The sequence below is a fragment of the Gorilla gorilla genome, chromosome 12 (assembly GCF_029281585.2).
Source record: "Gorilla gorilla gorilla isolate KB3781 chromosome 12, NHGRI_mGorGor1-v2.1_pri, whole genome shotgun sequence".
Taxonomy (NCBI): domain Eukaryota; kingdom Metazoa; phylum Chordata; class Mammalia; order Primates; family Hominidae; genus Gorilla; species Gorilla gorilla.
In genome coordinates, this window is record NC_073236.2 from 46,057,804 (window position 1) to 46,073,274 (window position 15,471).

At 39.2% G+C, this 15,471-nt stretch overlaps 1 protein-coding gene across 4 annotated transcripts in view; it reads left to right on the forward strand.

Annotated features, from left to right (window-relative positions):
- Positions 1–15,471, forward strand: part of LOC101148472 (sulfotransferase 1C1) — an 86,125-nt gene that overhangs the window by 18,862 nt on the left and 51,792 nt on the right. For 2 of the 4 annotated variants that reach the window (XM_055378360.2, XM_055378363.2), the window contains exons 2-3: positions 10,849–10,976; positions 13,697–13,822. The gene's annotated coding sequence lies outside the window, so the exon portion shown is untranslated. Of the gene's footprint in view, positions 1–10,848; positions 10,977–13,696; positions 13,823–15,471 lie in introns of those variants that run through there. The other 2 variants (XM_031008199.3, XM_031008203.3) reach the window with 1 other exon arrangement.

Consider the following 15,471-nt stretch of genomic DNA (forward strand, 5'->3'; position numbering starts at 1 on the left):
CACTAACGTTTCCATATACTAAGAGTCAATCTGAGAGTCAAATCAAGAATGCAATCCCATTCACAATCAACACAAAGAAAATAATTAAATGCCTAGAAATATAGCTAACTAGGGGGGTGAAAGATCTCTACAAGGAGGACTACAAACCACTGATCAAAGAAATCAGAGATAAGACAAACAAAATGGAAAAACATCCCATACTCATGAATAGGAAGAATCAACATCATCAAAATGGACATACTAACCAAAGCAATTTATAGATTTAATGCTATTCTTATTAAACTGCATTGGCATTCTTCACAGAACAAGGAAAGAAATGCTGTTAAAATTCATATGGAACCAAACAAAAAAAGCCTGAACAGCCAAGGCAATCATAAGCAAACAGAACAAAGCTGAGGCATCATGATACCTTACTACAAACTATATTAGAGGGTTACAGTAACCAAAGCAGCATGGTACTGGTACAAAAACAGACACATAAACCCATGAAACAGAATAGAGAACCCAGAAATAAGACTGCACACCTGCAACTATCTGATCTTTGACAAAGCTGACAAAAAGAAATAAGGAAAGGACTCCTTATTCAATAAATGAGGCTGGGATAACAGGCTAGCCATATGCAGAAGATTGAAACTGGACACTTTCCTTACACCACATACAAAAATCAACTCAAGATAAGATAAAGACTTAAATCTAAAACCCAAAATTATAAAAGCCCTGGAAGACAACCTAGACAATACCATTCTGGACTAGGAATGGGCAAGGGTTTTATGACACAGACACCAAAAGCAATTGCAACAAAAGCAAACATAGACAAATAAGATTTAATTAAATGTAAAAGCTTCTGCACAGCAAAGGAAACTATCAACAGAGTAAACAGACAACCTACAGAATGGAAGAAAATTGTTGCAAACTATAAATCTGGCAAAAGTCTAATACCAAGCATTTATAAAGAACTTAAACAAAATTTACAAGAAAAAAACAAACAACCACATTAAAAAGTGGGCAGAGGACTTGAACAGACACTTTTCAAAAGAAGACAAACATGTAGCCAACAAGCATATGAAAAAAAGTTTAACATCACTGATCATTAGAGAAATGGAAATCAAAACCACAATGAGATGGGATGGCTGGCAAGATGGCTGAATAGGAACAGCTCCCGTCTACAGCTCCCAGCAAGATCACTGCAGAAGGTGGGCGATTTCTGCATTTCCAACTGAGGTAGCTGGCTCATCTCACTGGGACTGGTTATACAGTGGGTGCAACCCACAAAGGGCGAGCTAAAGCAAGATGGGGTGTCACCTAACCCTGGAAGTGCAAGCGGTCAGGGAATTCCCTCCCCTAGCCAAGGCAAGCCGTGAGGGACTGTGCCCTGAGATTTGGTGCATTCTGGTCCAGATACTATGCTTTTCCCATGGTCTTTGCAACCCACAGATGAAATTTCCTTGGGTTCCTAAACCACCAGGGCCCTAGGTTCCAAGCAAAAAACTGGGCAGCTGTTTGGGCAGACACTGAGCTAGCTGCAGGACTTTTTTTTGTTTCATAACCCAGTGGCACCTGGAACACCAGTGAAACAGAACTGTTCACTCCCATGGAAAGGGGGCTGAAGCCAGGAAGCCAAGAGGTCTAGCTCAGCAGATCCCACCCCTACAGAGTCCAGCAAGCTAAGATCCACTGGCTTGAAATTCTCGTTCCAAGCCAGCAGTCTGAAGTCAACCTGGGATGCTTGAGCTTGGTGGGGGGAGGGATGTCCACCATTACTGAGGCTTGAGGAGGCAGTTTTCCCCTCACAGTGTCAATGAAGCCACTGGGAAGTTCAAACTGGGCAGAGCCCACCACAGCTTGGCAAAGTTTCTGTGGCAAGACTGCCTCTCTAGATTCCTCCTCTCTGGGCAGGCCATCTCTGAAAGAAAGGCAGCAGCCCCAGTTAGGGGCTTATAGATAAAACTCCCATCTCCCTGGGACAGCGCACCTGGGGGAAGGTGCAGCTGTGGGCATAGCTTCAGAGACTTAAATGTTCCTGCCTGCTGGCTCTGAAGAGAGCAGCAGATCTCCCAGCACAGCGTTCGAGCTCTGCTAAGGGACAGACTGCCTCCTCAAATGGGTCCCTGACCCCTTTGTCTCCTGACTGGGAGACACCTCCCAGCAGGGATTGACAGACACCTCATACAGGAGAGCTCTGGATGGCATCTGGTGGGTGCCCTTCTGGGACAAAGCTTCCAGAGAAGGAAGAGGCAGCAATCTTTGCTGTTCTGCAGCTTCTGCTGGTGATACCCAGGCAAACAGGGTCTGAAGTGGACCTCCAGCAGACTCCAGCAGACCTGCAGCAGAGAGGTCTGACTGTTAGAAGGAAAATGATCAAGCAGAAAGGAATAGCATCAACATCAACAAAAGGGACGTCCACACAGAAGCCGCATTCGAAGGTCATCAATATCAAAGACCAAACGTAGATAAATCTATGAAGACTAGGAAAAAGCAGTGCAAAAAGAATGGAAATTCCAAAATCCAGAAGGCCTCTTCTCCTCCAAAGGATCACAGCTTCTCTCCAGCAAGGGAAGAAAACTGGATGGAGAATGAGTTTGGCAAATTGGCAGAAGGAGGTTTCAGAAAGGGGGTAATAACCAGCTCCTCCGAGCTGAAGGAGCATGTTCTAACCCAATGCAAGGAAGCTAAAAACCTTGAAAAAAGGTTCGCTGAATTGCTAACTAGAATAACCAGTTTAGAGTCACATAAATGACCTGATGGAGATGAAAAACACAGCACAAGAACTTCATGAAGCATACAAAAGTATCAATAGCCAAACCAATCAAACATAAGAAAGGATATCATAGATCGAAGATCAACTTAATGAAATAAAGCATGAAGACAAGATTTAGAGAAAAAAGAATGAAAAGAAATGAACAAAGCCTCCAAGAAATATGAGACTATGTGAAAAGACCAAACCTACATTTGACTGGTGTACCTAGTAGTGACAGGGAGAGTGGAACCAAGTTGGAAAACACTCTTCAGGATATTATCCAGGAGAACTTCCTCAACCTCGCAAGACAAGCCAACATTCAAATTCAGGAAATACAGACAACACCACAAAGATACTCCTCAAGAAGAGCAACCCCAAGACACGTAACTGTCAGATTCGCCAAGGTTGAAATGAAGAAAAAAATGTTAAGGGCAGCCACAGAGAAAGGTCAGGTTACCCACAAAGGGAAGCCCATCAGACTAACAGCTGATCTCTCTGCAGAAATCCTACAAGCCAAAGAGGGTGGGGGCCAATATTCAACATTCTTAAAGAATTTTCAACCCAGAATTTTATATCCAGCCAAACTAAGCTTCATAACTGAAGGATAAATAAAATCCTTTACAGAGAAGGAAATGCTGAGAGATTTTGTCACCACAAGGCCTACCTTACAAGAGTTCCTGAAGGAAGTGCTAAACATGGAAAGAAAAAACCAGTGCCAGCTACTGCAAAAATGTACCAAATTGTAAATACCATTGACACTACGAAGAAACTGCATCAACTAACATGCAAAATAACCAGCCAGCATCATAATGACAGGATCAAATTCATACATAACAATGTTAACCTTAAATGTAAACAGGATTAATGCCCGAATTAAAAGACACAGACTGGCAAATTGGATAAAGAGTCAAGACCCACTGGTGTGCTGTATTCAGGAGACCTGTCTCACGTGCAAAGATACACATAGGCTCAAAATAAAGGGATGGAGGAATATTTACCAAGCAAATGGAAAGCAAAAAAACACAGGGGTTGCTATCCTAGTCTTTGATAAAACAGCCTTTAAACCAACAAAGACCAAAAAAGACAAACAAGGGCATTATAAAATGGTAAAGAGATCAATGCAATGAAAAGAGCTAACTATCCTAAATATATATGCACCCAATACAGGAGCACCCAGACTCATAAAGCAAGTTCTTAGAGACCTACAAAGAGACTTAGACTCCCACACGATAATAGTGAGAGATTTTAACACTCCACTGTCAATATTAGACAGATCAATGAGACAGAACATTAATAAGGATATTCAGGACTTGAACTCAGCTCTGGACCAAGTGGACCTTATAGACATCTACAGAACTCTCCACCCCAAATCAGCAGAATATACATTCTTCTCAGCACCACATGGCACTTATTCTAAAATCAACCACATAATTGGAAGGAAAACACTCCTCAGCAAATGCAAAAAAAAAAACAGAAATCATAACAAACAGTCTCTCAGACCACAGTGCAATCAAATTAGAACTCAGGATTAAGAAACTCACTCAAAACTGCACAACTACATGGAAACTGGACAAGCTGCTCCTGAATGACTACTGGGTAAATAACGAAATTAAAGCAGAAATAAATAAGTTATTTGAAACCAATGAGACTAAGGACTCAACATACCAGAATCTCTGGGACACAGCTAAAGCAGTGTTTAGAGGGAAACTTATAGCACTAAAGGCCCACAGGAAAGATCTAAAATCGACACCCTAACATCACAATTAAAATAATTAGAGAAGGAAGAGCAAACAAGTTCAAAAGCTAGCAGAAGACAAGAAAAACTAAGATCAGAGCAGAACTGAAGGAGACAGAGACATGAAAAACCCTTCGAAAAATCATTTAATCCAGGAGCTGGTTTTCTGAAAAGATTAATAAAATACATAGACCACTAGACAGACTAATAAAGAAGAAAAGATAGAAGAATCAAATAGACACAATAAAAAATGATAAAGAGGATATCACCACTGAGCCCACAGAAATACAAACTACCATCAGAGAATTCTATAAACACCTCCCTCTATGCAAATAAACTAGAAGATCTAGAAGAAATGGATAAATTCCTGGACACATACACCCTCCCAAGTCTAAACCAGGAAGAAGTCAAATGCCTGAATACACCAATAACAAGTTCTGAAATTGAGGCATTAACTAACAGCCTACCAATCAAAAAAAGCCCAAGACCTGATGGATTCACAGCTGAATTCTATCAGAGGTACAAAGAGGAGCTAGTACCATTCCTTCTGAAACTATTCCAAACAACAGAAAAAGAGGGATTCCTCCCTAACTCATTTCATGAGGCCAGCACCATCCTGATACTAAAACTTGGCAGAGACACAACAAAAAAAGGAAATTTCAGGCCAACATCCCTGATGAACATCAATACAAAAATCTTCAATAAAATACTGGCAAACCAGCAGGACACAGTGGCTCATGCCTGTAATCCCAGCACTTTGGGAGGCCGAGGTGGGTGGATCACAAAGGCAGGAGATCAAGATCATCCTGGCTAACATGGTGAAATCCTGTCTCCCTAAAACTACAAAAAATTAGCTGGGCATAGTGGCAGGCACTTGTAGTCCCAGCTACTCAGGAGTCTGAGGCAGGAGAATGGTGAGAACCCGGGAGGCAGAGCTGGCAGTGAGCCGAGACTGTGCCACTGCACTCCAGTCTGGGTGACAGAAAAAGACTCCACCTCAAAAAAAAAAAAGAAATACGGCAAACCAAATCCAGCAGCACATCAAAAAGCTTATCCACCATGATCAAGTCAGCTTCATCCCTGGGATGCAAGTCTGGTTCAACATATGCAAATCAATAAACATAATCCACCACATAAACAGAACCAATGACAAAAACCACATGATTATCTCAAAGATACAGAAAAGGATTTTGATAAAATACAACACCCCTTCATGCTAAAAACTCTCAATAAACTAGGTGTTGATAGAATGTATCTCAAAATAATAAGAGCTATTTATGACAAACCCACAGCCAATATCATACTGAACCAGCAAAAGCTGGAAGCATTTCCTTTGAAACCAAGCATAAGACAAAAATGCCCTCTCTCACCACTCCTATTCAACATACTATTGGAAGTTCTGGCCAGGGCAATTAAGCAAGAGAAAGAAATAAAGGGTATTCAAATAGGAAGAGAGGAAATCAAATTGTCTCTGTTTGCAGATGACATGATTGTATATTTAGAAAACCCCATCGTCTCAGCCCAAAATCTCCTTAAGCTGATAAGCAACTTCAGCAAAGTCTCAGGATACAAAATCAATGTGCAAAAATCTCAAGCACTACTATACATCAATAATAGACAAACAGAGAGCCAAATCATGAGCGAACTCCCATTCACAATTGCTACAAAGAGAATAAAATACCTAGGAATACAACTTACAAGGGATGTGAAGGACCTCTTCAAGGAAAACTACAAACCACTGCTCAAAGAAATTAGAGGGGACACTAACAAATGGAAAAACATTCCATGCTCATGGATAGGAAGAATCAATATCATGAAAATGGCCATACTGCCTAAAGTAATTTATAGATTCAATGCTATCACCATCAAGCTACCATTGACTTTCTTCACAGAATTAGAAAAAACTACCCTAAATTTCATATGGAACCAAAAAAGAGCAAGTATAGCCAAGATAATCCTAAGCAAAAAGAACAAAGCTGGAGGCATCATGCTATCTGACTTCAAACTATACTACAAGGCTACAGTAACCAAAACAGCATGGTACTGGTCCCAAAACAGATATACACACCAATGGAACAGAACAGAGGCGTCAGAAATATCACCACACATCTACAACCATCAGATCTTTGACAAACCTGACAAAAACAAGCAATGGGGAAAGGATTCCCTATTTAATAAATAGTGTCGGGAAAACTGGCTAGCCATACACAGAATACTGAAACTGGACCCCTTCCTTACACCTTATAAAAAAATTAACTCAAGATGGATTAAAGACTTAAACGTTAAGACCTAAAACCATAAAAAATCTAGAAAAAACCCTAGGCAATACCATTCAGGACATAGGCATGGGCAAAGACTTCATGACTAAAACACCAAAAGCAATGGCAACAAAAGCCAAAATTGACAAATGGAATCTAATTAAACTAAAGAGCTTCTGCACAGCAAAAGAAACTATCATCAGATTGAACAGGCAACCTACAGAATGGGAGAAAATTTTTGCAATCTATCCGTCAGACAAAGGGCTAATATCCAGAATCTACAAGGAACTTAAACAAATTTACAAGAAAAAACAAACAACCCCATCAAAAAGAGGGTGAAGGATATGAACAGATACTTCTCAAAAGAAGACATTTATGCAGCCAACAAGCATATAGAAAAAAGCTCATTATCACTGGTCATTAGAGAAATGCAAATCAAAACCACAATGAGATACCATCTCACACCAGTTAGAATGACAATCATTAAAAAGTCAGGAAACAACAGATGCTGGGGAGTATGTGGAGAAATAGGAACACTTTTATACTGTTGGTGGGAGTGTAAATTAATTCAACCATTGTGGAAGACAGTGTGCTGATTCCTCAAGGATCTAGAACCAGAAATACCATTCGACCCAGGTATCCCATTACTAGGTATATACCTAAAGGATTATAAATCATTCTACTATGAAAATACATGCACATGTATGTCTATTGCAGCACTATTCACAATAGCAAAGACATGGAACCACCCCAAATGCCCATCAATGATAGAATGGATAAAGAAAATGTGGCACATATACACCATGGAATACTATGCAGCCATATAAAAGGTTGAATTCATGTCCTTTGCAGGAACATGAAGTTGGAAACCGTCATTCTCAGCAAACTAATGCAGGAACAGAAAACCAAAAACTGCATGTTCTCACTCACAAGTGGGAGTTGAACAATGAGAACACATGGACACAGGGAGGGGAACATCACACACCGGGGCCTGTCAGAGGGGATGGCTGGGGGGATAGCATTAGGGGAAATACCTAATGTAAGTGACGGCTTGATGGGGTGCAGCAAACCACCATGGCACGTGTGTACCTATGTAACAAACCTGCACGTTCTGCACATGTATCCCAAAACTTAAAGCATAATTTTAAAAACCACAATGAGATACCTTCTCATACCAGTCAGAATAGCGATTAATAAAAAATCAAAACTGACAGATGCTGGCAAGGTTGCAGAGAAAAAGGAACACATATACACTGTTGCTGGTAGTATAAATTAGTTCAACGATTGTGGAGGACAGTGTGGCTATTCCTCAAAGACCTAAAAAGAGAGCTAGCATTTGACCCAGTAATCCCATTACTGGGTAAATACCCAAAGGAATATGGAGCATTCTATTGTAAAGACACATGCACACTTATGTTCCTTGCAGCACCATTCACAATAACAAAGACATGGAATCCATTTAAATGCCCATCAGTGGTAGACTGGATAAAGAAAGTGTGGGACACATACACTGTGGAATACTATGCAGCCATAAAAAAAACGAGATTATGTCCTTTGCAGGAACATGGATGGAGCTGGAGGCCATTATCCTTAGCAAATTAATGCAGGAACAGAAAACTAAATAACGCATGTTCTCACTTTTAAGTGGGAGCTAAATGATGACAACTCATGGACACATAGAGGGGAACAATACACATTGGGACCTATGCGGTAAGGGTGGGTGGTGGGGAGGGAGAGAATCAGGAAGAATAGCCAGTGGATGCTGGGCTTAATGCCTGGGTGACAAAATAATCTGTACAACAAACCTCCATGATACAAGTTTCCCTATATAACAAACCTGCCCATGTAGCCCTGAACTTAAAATAAAAGTTAAATTAAAAAAAGAAAATGTGGTATACATAGATATACCATGGAATTCTACTCAGCCTTAAAAAATTATAAACTAATGTATTTTGCAGCAACTTGGATGGAGGTGGAGGCCATTATTCTAAAGGAAGTAACTCAGTAATTGAAACCCAAATACCACATGTTCTCACTTAAAAGTGGGAGCTAAGCTAAGGGTACAGAAAGGCATACAGATTGGCATAGTGGACATTGGACACTCGGAAGTGGGGAGGTTGGCAGTGAGGGATGAAAAACTACACATTGGGTGCAATATACATGACTCAAGTGATGGGTGCACTAAAATTCTAGACTTCACCACTGAACAATTCATCTATGTAACCAGAAATAACTTGTACCCCTAAAGCTATTGAAATTTCAAAAATTTATTGAATAAAAATAAAATATAAAATAAGAAATAATAAATTTAATTTAAAGAGAAAACAAAAACATCCTAACACTAGAAACAACTCAGATTTCCATCATGATGTGTATGAATAAACAAATGGTAGACTATCCATAAAATTAACTACTCAACAGTAAAAAACAATGAACTACAGATGTACACAATATGGATAAATCCCAAAGTAACTACCTTGTGTGAAACAAATCAGACACAGAGCACAAACTATTTTTTTCTATTTATATGAAATTCTAGAATGTGTAAAACTAATATATTGACAGATATTAAATCAATGGTGGCCCAGAGCCAAAAGTAGGGATGACTGATTGCAAACAGACACAAGATTCTAACCTTGACTGTGGGAATGGTTGCATGGATGTAGGCATTTGTCAAAATCCATCAAACTATACATTTAAAATAGGTTCATTCCATTGAATGTCATTTTTACCACAATGAAGCTGATTTCAAAAAATTACAGTCCATAATGAGGGTAAAAGAAAAAAGAAAAAACTCATTCACCACCAGTGAAGATAACTATTATAAATCTCTTAGCCTGTAAATACATAATTAAGGAAAATAATTTAGAGGATTTGTAGTTCTTCTCTAGTTTATGAGAGGAAAGTTATTTTCTACATAAGATCTACAAAATAAATAGAGGAGAAATAATGGCTTTAAAAACTTAATAATTTAAACTCACATTGAAAATTCATTTTGGCAAGATCATCAATAGATCCTAAACTAATCAAATAAAACTTGAAAAGAACTGATTAGTCAAATGGTATTGAAATGTCATCACAAGTTTAATTCCTAATAGCAAATGGAAATATGAACCTTTACAATGAGAAATTTGATGGTCACCTACTTAATGCAACGATCAAAGTAGTACCACTAATAGTGGGACGATCTGGCATAAACACCTCTTGGTATGATGCAAAATGAAGTACAAAGCATGGTCTGAGAAATCTCCTGGCAAAAAAATATATATATTTTATCTGAACCTAATCAGGTTCTAATTTCCATTCTATGGAAAATAAAGGAAATAGTGCAACAATTTTACATACTGTGAGGAAATAAGGAGATAAATCCAGAATGTGGAGCATAATATAAGACAGCTGGCTGATCTGTTCAAAAATCAATTGTTAAGGAGGAAAGAAAATTAATGTCATGAAGAAGAAATATGGGAGAAACAAAAATGACAACAAATGTCATTGAACCCATGAACCTTAATTGGGAAAATGACTGTAAATGACATTATTAAGCAACTGAAGAAAAGTTAATGTAGACTGAGTATTTAATGATATTTTGAAACCATCATAAATTAGATAAGATGAGAAGCGTGTAGGAAATACGGTAGGAGAATGTCATCTTGGGACATGCAGCATTTTTAGGCATAAAGTGTCAAGACATCAGAAACATTCTGAAATGGTTCACTAAAGCACAGTAATGATAGATTTGAAGAGCTACGGAGAGAGAGATGAGATAGATATAGATGGATAAATGAGAGGGTAGAGAGATAAAAGTCAACAGAGAAAACTGTTCTTTAAAATTTAAATTTTTGAATGCTTTTTTTGTCATATTTTCAAAATTTTCTCTAGTTTAAATTTTTTCATAATAAAAGTCAGGAAAAAATGCTCGAAGTCCTACCACAGGAAAGTTTGTGACCCTCTCATACCTAAGGGTAGGTGTAATACAACAGAAGTTTTCTTTTATACCTCCACAACATTCATCCAATTTCAAAGGATCTCATTTTTCTGCCTTTCTTCAACTATTCAATACCTGGATAAAAAAAAAAAACAGTCCACTAAAATTAAATAACTACTGTTAATGTTTTTAGGTACAACCTGGATGCAAGAAATTTTGACTTGATTCGAAATGATGGTGATGTGGAGAAATGCAAAAAAGCCACTTCTACAGACAGACACCCTTTCCTTGAACTAACATTTCGCCTTGGAGAAAAACCTGGTGAGCCATATGTAACAAGATTGAAAGGGCCTTCACTGCAAGATACCAGAGCAATGTGCAGTGTCTTGGTCAAGTGCCTCTATGGTGGCCTGAATTACCCTCTTTCTTTCTGGAGATCAATTTGGTCACCAGTCAAGAAGTCATACCCTAGATTGGGCCCTCAGAGCCTCCTGGTGTTCTGAGCGGATGGCCTTCATCTTCTCAACAAGTTGCTCATTTTATTTCTTTACTTTTCCTATTTCAAAGAACTGATACACAAGACCCTTCTCTTTTTTTTCCTACTTCCCATGTTTGAATAAATGGAAAAGCCAGCAATTAGTGTTGAGCTATCATAAAATGATGGAGGTGATTTCTAAGGGAAAAGAAGGAGGATAAGTAGAAGGGGATATTCTATAGACACTCCCAGAATCAACTGTGGTAGCTAAAGAGCTTTCCTCATGGTGTAAAAGCTCAGAGAGTAAGATTAGATAAAGAAAGGCCACCTAGAAGGCTTTCAGAAGAAAGAAATGTTTACATGTTCTTGTGGATAGACAGCTATTGTCTCCAATGGAAAAAATTTTATAACCATTCTTTAGCCTAAGTAACAAATGTAAATTCAAGGATTTCCCAAGAGTGGCAAGAATAAATGAAGAATATGACTTATTTTTCTAGATTTGGAGATAGCTCTTGAAATGCCCTCACCACGAATGATAAAAACTCACCTTCCTTCGCATCTAATGCCACCATCTATCTGGAAAGAAAACTGCAAGCTAAAAAATGCTCACTTTTCAAACTTTTCTTAGCTTGGTAATATAAATTATATAAGTGAAGAAATCCTTCAAAATACTAAAAGTGTTAATGTTTTTAGACCTGGAGTCCTTAAAATCAAAGATTACATAAATTTGAAATCTGTGAACATCCATGTTTTCTAATACTGTTTTCTCCAATCCTACTTCATGAAAACTTCTAGGTCAAATTTTCCAAAATTCAGCCTGTATTGCTACAGACTGAATCAGAGAGTGGATTGGGAGCTAGAATGGAGGGGAACACTTTAAAAATAAAACGCTGTTGCTTTGCTCTGCCAAAGTACTAGCAGATGCTCTCCTGGTCCCACAACCAAAAGTATAGGATCTACTCCTTGCCAAGGCTTCCACACCTCCGTAATCTACTTGGTAGATTAAGCTCAAAGCCTGTCCTCATTTTTATCTCCCTCACCTCTATATCTGATCTCACAAAATCCAGTTCACTTCTTCCATCCTTCTAATCTGTGCACTACACTGCATCACTACCACCTGTACCCAAGTCAGCTCACTGCTCTCTTTTGCCTCCCAGTTGCCTCTAGTCCTGCCCCCTCCAACCCCTCCCCTCTGTAACCTCGAATCTTCCTAAAACACAAATCTGACTAAGGAATTTCCCAATATAAACACTTCCACAGGTGGATGAAGATCCCTCCAAATCCTCTATATGACTTCGATGGCCTTGACAGTCTGCACCCTGCTCCAGCTCTTCCCCAGTGTCTTCCCATTCCCTGATCCTCACTACAGTCCTCCTGAAATCCTGCAGGTCCTTTCACACACACAGCATCCCCACACCTTCCCACATGCTCCCATCTGACTCGAGCATACCCCATCTTTACCTGCATCATTCCTACTTGTTCTTTTGGTCTGTGCATAGAAACCACCTACTAGGAAGTTCCCCTGACCCCATGGCTGGGTGAGTTTCATGTATACATGTTGGCATATGTGTGTATGTTTGCCCCATTCATTGTGTTTACCACACGGCATTGTAGTTTTCTCTCTTCTTATCTCTCTGATAGACTATGAGCTCCAGAAAGGCAGGGACTTGGTCTTGTCCAATTTATCATTCTAAACAGTGTCTGGCACATAGGAAGGGTTAACTTCTCTGCTCTGCGCTTGTGGAATTAATGATCCTTAATTCCCAATCATCACATCACCATTCTTTTTTCCATAATATGCCTGAATTCCCAGGGAGAAGCCAAGAGCAATGCAAATAATAAAAAAATTATATATCAGCTTAACCACCCTATTCTTTCAGAAACACTGTCTGAGACATTCTCTGTACACTTCTCATTGATATATCAAGGAAGAAGCTCTGGACACAGTGCACCAATTTCTGTAACCAGTCCCAACCTCATCTTGTACTAAGCATATATTAGTGGCAGCCCCTCAAATTCTGTAAATCTCAGTTACTTCATCATTTAAAGGATAGGACCTCTTCTCTTCTTATCCAACCCTAATATTTCTAGGAGTCAGATGAGATGGTATGTACAAGAATGATTTCTCATTCATTAATATTTTCCCAGTTGTGAAGCTGGAAATTCCTATTCACCTGTTGGGATATGGCTGAAACTCACCATTTCCTGACCCCTTCTCTGAATGCCCAGGAATGCTTTGTCACTTCTTCCTTCTGTGACTACTCAGCATATTATATCATATTCCAACCATGATTGACAGTGCTGTCCTAATATCATGTTCATCTTCCTGCATCACTCATAAGCACTCTAAAGCTGGGCACTCTCATTTGTCTTTCTCTTCCCCATGGCCATCAGGGTTGCAGAGTCAAAGAGGATCCATTTATTTAATATTTTAATTCGTAAATAATGCATATAATACTATGAACTTATTGGGTGTAGTTATCATTGTATTGGAACACTCTCCTAGAGTACTTCCCCTCAGTCTTATTTTTCTCTCCCTGGCTTCCTTCTCTGTCCTTGATTTCAGATTATCTATGTGGCCGGAAATGCCAAGGATTGCCTCGTGTCTTACTACCACTTTCACAGGATGACTTTTTTATTGCCTGATCCTCAGAACTTTGAGGAATTTTATGAGAAATCATGTCAGGAAAAGGTGAGTGCAAACTAATTTTGTGGTACCTTCTTTCAGGAGATTCTAAAAATAAGTGCCTCTAGAATCTGACATAGAAATGTACCAAAGGCCATCCTGAGTGAGGAGGTCCTATCTTGGGGACCTGGGAACAAGGAAACCAAGTAGAAGAGATTATTTTCCAAAATTGGATATAAATGTAAACTGAAGTCACATGGGGCCATAAGTGTAGGGAGAAGGTAAAAAGCCCCAAATCCTTGACTTAAGTTCCAAACAATCAACTTCAAAATAAGAAGAGGAGGCATTTCCTATGGAAAGACATGGCAGTGGGAAGGCATGAGATGATATCCTGCTGGCTTGATCTGACAATGTTATTGGACTACTGAGCTGTCATGTGCAGTCACAAATGTCATACATTGCACAGCAATAGAGAGTTCCTTTCCCATAGGTCATAGTGCACAAAAATCTTAAACATGTTCACCTGCAGTGACTCCAAATTAGAATTAGCAGACATGACCCTTCACCTACTTACTAACAAGATCACACCTTCCAGAACACCAGAGAACCAGTTAGAGCCACACCTTTCAAAAAAGCAAGTGGCTGGAATTGACCAGGTGTGAAATCAGATTGGCAAAGACCTGGCAAAAAGCCCTTCAAAGAAGAATATCTCATGGAAACAGCAATCTTTAAACAGAGGAAGAGACTAGAGGATTACAGAAGATGATTTTGGATGTGAGAATAATTTTCACATATCTGTACGAATTTAGTGTAGAAACATGATTATAGATCTTCATTGTCACTGCAGTGAGAAAAATGCAGACAAATGGATGAAAATTACATGTTGTCTGCTCAATTTAATGCATATCTCTCAAATAATTAGACCTTCCATAAGTGAAATGGCTGTGTTGTGATGCTGGGAGCTCCTAGTCCTTGTACAATCCAACTGTCCCTGAGCAAGTGTCTGTCAGGAAACCAAGCAAAAGGACTTCTTCCCAGCAGGAATTGGGATCTGATGATACCTAACAGCTCTACCTAGTTCAAGAGTAAGCAGAGAGGGCAGATACAAAATAAATCATTGCCAAAAAGTCAGTATAACAGTATTTCAGAGCCCCTACTAACAACCCTTTTATTTGATTAAATTTAATTAAATTCTAAATCAAAAAGTAGTTTGCATTGCCCCCATGAATTCATTATAACCAGTCTTGAACACAGCATTTATAGCCTTTAAAAAAAAAAAAAAAAAAAGGAAAAAAATAAAATTACTTCCTCATGACAACTTGGTTAAAAACAAATATCTGTATAAAGATAACCCTGGAATAATACCGGTCAACAAACTTGAAAAGAGGGGAGGGTAGGAAAACGCATACCCAGAGACCTTACCATTGAGACTGAAGACTAGTCATCATGAACCCGCACTCAAAGTGTACTTAGCCAAGGAACAAAGAAGGCCACATTGGGTGCCAGATATTGTGGGATCTGGCCAGCAGCCCACAATGCAATGGGGCTCTTTCTTTGTTCACAGGTGGATCAGCAGGTCGACAAATAATAGACACATGCAAGATAGTGAAAGCTGGGTCTGGGGGGTCACTGCCTTCTGGTCCTGCAATGCCGCCAATGCATTGGATATACCAGCATTATTATTAAGTTTGGTGAGGGTGGAGGTAGGTTAGTGA